General features: G+C 36.9%; 2 protein-coding genes across 8 annotated transcripts in view; both read left to right on the top strand.

The window, feature by feature from the left end:
• Positions 1-3190, top strand: part of LOC108627965 (thymidylate kinase) — a gene marked incomplete at its 3' end in the record, with an annotated part of 32628 nt that overhangs the window by 18217 nt on the left and 11221 nt on the right. The gene's annotated exons all lie outside the window — the stretch shown is intronic.
• The window catches only part of Rab5 (RAS oncogene family member Rab5), a 10525-nt gene continuing 7552 nt past the window's right edge, over positions 218-3190 (top strand). The window contains exon 1 of one of the 7 annotated variants that reach the window (XM_018029596.2): positions 218-333. The gene's annotated coding sequence lies outside the window, so the exon portion shown is untranslated. The other 6 variants (XM_018029592.2, XM_018029588.2, XM_018029595.2 and 3 more) reach the window with 6 other exon arrangements.

Below are 3190 nucleotides of genomic sequence, written 5' to 3'. Positions count from 1 at the left end.
CATAATGCGCTCACACTACTTAACGAATCCCCACTTAGGCTCCCGATGAAGGTCGTGTCGCGTGCGCGACACAGTTGAGCATGCCTGGAGTAAGTTCACTCGTTACTCGTTACCACTACGTATTTTTTATAAATCCTACAAAAATTAAATAATTGTACAACAATTCATAATCTGCATATATATATACATAATCCTGTAGTTTTATGTAGTTAGGTCAGCCGATGTAGCGATGTCAAATTAAGATATTGGTCGGTGGTGGCGCCATTCTCTGATCGTGTTCATCGAAATGCGCCATTTCCCACTCGAGGAAAAAGAAAACGACATTGAAGAAAGGTACTCTTGGAGGATCTTCCTAGATTGAAGTCTATTCATCGTTGTTCATCGTTTCTTCGTAATCTCACGCACGATAGCTGGTAATTGACTGATTCACTGATCGATCAGTGGAACCTTCGCGTGATCGTGACTTTCGGATTTGACGTTGTAAATGAAAGTGTCGCAGCTCTGTGTGTCTCGTGTGCGTGATTCGGACTCTAAACCTTGATTCGTTTTAGTGCGATCGCGATCATCTTCGATTCGAAATTTCATTCATTAGGTTAGAGCAACATCGTTACCGTCCGTCTTGTCCGTAAAGTGCTACATATTCTAAACAGTTGTTACTTAGCAAAAAGTGGTAATAAAACGTATTCCTTGAACGGAAAAAAGGGGAGTGTGAAAAAATCAACAAGCTTCCTATAGTCGTGTATCTGCCCTGTGTGTACCAACCGGAGCTGTCATAAATGTACACATTCTATATAGATTGCACGATCTATGCTCGGTTAGTGGGCCGATTTACTCAAGACAAGTGATCGTATCTAACGCGCGGCAGTGAATTGACATTAATCATCGTCGCGCGGTGTTGTGCACCCATCGATCGTCTAAAAAGCTAGTGCCGCATTCTTATTCGACGGCGAGCTTACTCACGCAGCAGGTTAAGCATAAAAAAATAGAGTTTTCTATCTTAGCAGGTCTCCCTCTTCCTTGCTACCGCTGAAATGCATTTTTTCTTTTCTCCTATTTCTCTATAACTCGTTTTATCCACAATGTCGTGAAACATTTATGTTTATGAATAATCTCGTTTATGATGGACGCATGTTGTGTCTATGTTTTTCGCCTCTTGACATATAAGTATTTTTCGAAGTGCACGCCTTAAGGTATTGTGTATCTTCAATACTACGTGGAATTCCCTGAAACGTTCCTTTTATCATTTCACTTTAAGCTAAACGAAGTCTGGCTTCCCGAGGAATTCTCGGTATCTGATCGTGAGATTTTGCTGACGTTTCACGGGCGGTGACAACTACTCGGAACTGTAACTATCGTGGCGCATTGCTTACATCCTTTATTTGCCTGTGTTGTTGTCCCTCTTACTATCTTCTGATAGAGATATAGAGAAAGAGAAAAAATATGAATGAATGGGTTTATAGAGAAAGATAGAACGACTACGTACATAAGAGAGTGAAAGAAAGGGATTGCAAATAAATTAATGAATAAGAAGGAGAGAGTACAGAATAGTATATTCGCGAGAGACTGTCGATTAACCGAATAAGCAAGTGAGAAAAAAGAATACGGTACTAATAAGCGCAAGAGAGAAGGAATATGAGTAAAGCACGTATGTATACGTATGCATGTGTATGCAGGAGTTCGCGCGCGCGTACACAGAAAGAGAACACTATACATATCTGTCTTTATCGGTTTCTTTCTTGTACGGTCCCTATATTCACCGCTTTAACGGTTTCTCGTAATTTTTCGATAATGTCATTTCGTACATAAAGATAGTCACATAGATCAGCTTTGGGCGAGTTTGGAGGTACGAAAGTTTTAATATGAATACGAATAATGTGTATCTCTGCGTGGTGTGTATACGTGTATAAGTGTTTTCATTTGCTTCGTTGTCTCTCTCTCGGAAACGGTTTTTTTCCTGTTAGCCTGTACCCGGACGGGCTCGCGCGTTGCGGACCTGTTTCCTTTTCGTCGCCGCGAGTTACGCGAATTCCGTGATTGCCGTGAAGTTGCTGCGTTTAGTCATCGTATTGTCGATCCTCATTGTTCATTTCTCATCAAAACAGGCTACACATTTTATCATTTTAGAGAGTCTGTTCGGTATTATCAGTTATAATATTATCGCGAGGCAACGTTGCACTGCCCGATTCGCTAAGAGTCGCTTCACAAACTAATTGGATAATGTAATTAACAGACTCCCCGCTTTAATGGGTTAAACCGCATACGGTATTATTTTTTGCTGGGCTTACCTACTGTGTTTTTCTCACTCGTAAGTGACTCATACAAAATAATCGAAACAGAATAGTCACAATCGAATTCTGTATACGTAGTTGCATATGCGTTCATATTCATTATTTCCTAAATTTGACAAGATTTCATATGCTTTGCAAACATTCATGACAAGCCTGTTACGTCGATCTTTAATTTTTTTTTATTAATCTACATTAGAAACATTGTATCTCTATGTAAAGATGTACGTGTTCCCCTATCCTGCTTTTGCGTTATTTCCATGTTTCTTCGCTGAGCATTTTAAAAAGGTGTTCACGTCTTAAAATCCTTATTAATCCTTCATTGGTCATTTGATTAAAGCTTGACATAATGATATTCAATTTTGTTGCAATTTATTACGATTATTGTATAGGATGAAGTTCCACATTTTACAGAATTCAGTATATGTATATATTTTGCACAGTCTTAATAAAGTATAATAATGATGGAGACTGGCAAGTTGGAATATTGAAAAGATTCAATTCATTATGTTATTTGTTGCAGTGTAACACTAATTAATTAATTAAATTGTACTTATATTCTTACATTCGAATTTAGAATATTTTTATTTTTATTAGAACAATCCATGTTTTAATGTGCATGTTTATTATTTGCTCATACTCAAGTAAGAACATTTAGATAAATGTTGATTACTTTGTATTTAAGTGAAACTCTTATCTATTATACTCATGGGGCCTACAATATAAATAGACATTATCTGTTGATTTAAGGTTTAAGAGAAAAAAATGAGGATTATCTTATAATTTTATATTCACATGAATTTGTGAGATTATTTTATACAATTGAACAATAATAGATACTTTAAATGTTATCTTAATAGTTATTTTAATGGTTTAATATTCAAGTAAATTCGTCAGAATTTGAG

Source organism: Ceratina calcarata, unplaced genomic scaffold (assembly GCF_001652005.2).
Source record: "Ceratina calcarata isolate Rehan_Ccalc_2016 unplaced genomic scaffold, ASM165200v1 scaffold486.2, whole genome shotgun sequence".
Taxonomy (NCBI): Eukaryota; Metazoa; Arthropoda; class Insecta; order Hymenoptera; family Apidae; genus Ceratina; species Ceratina calcarata.
The sequence above is the reverse complement of the archived record's forward strand: the minus strand, read 5'-3'. Positions and strand labels throughout refer to the sequence as shown.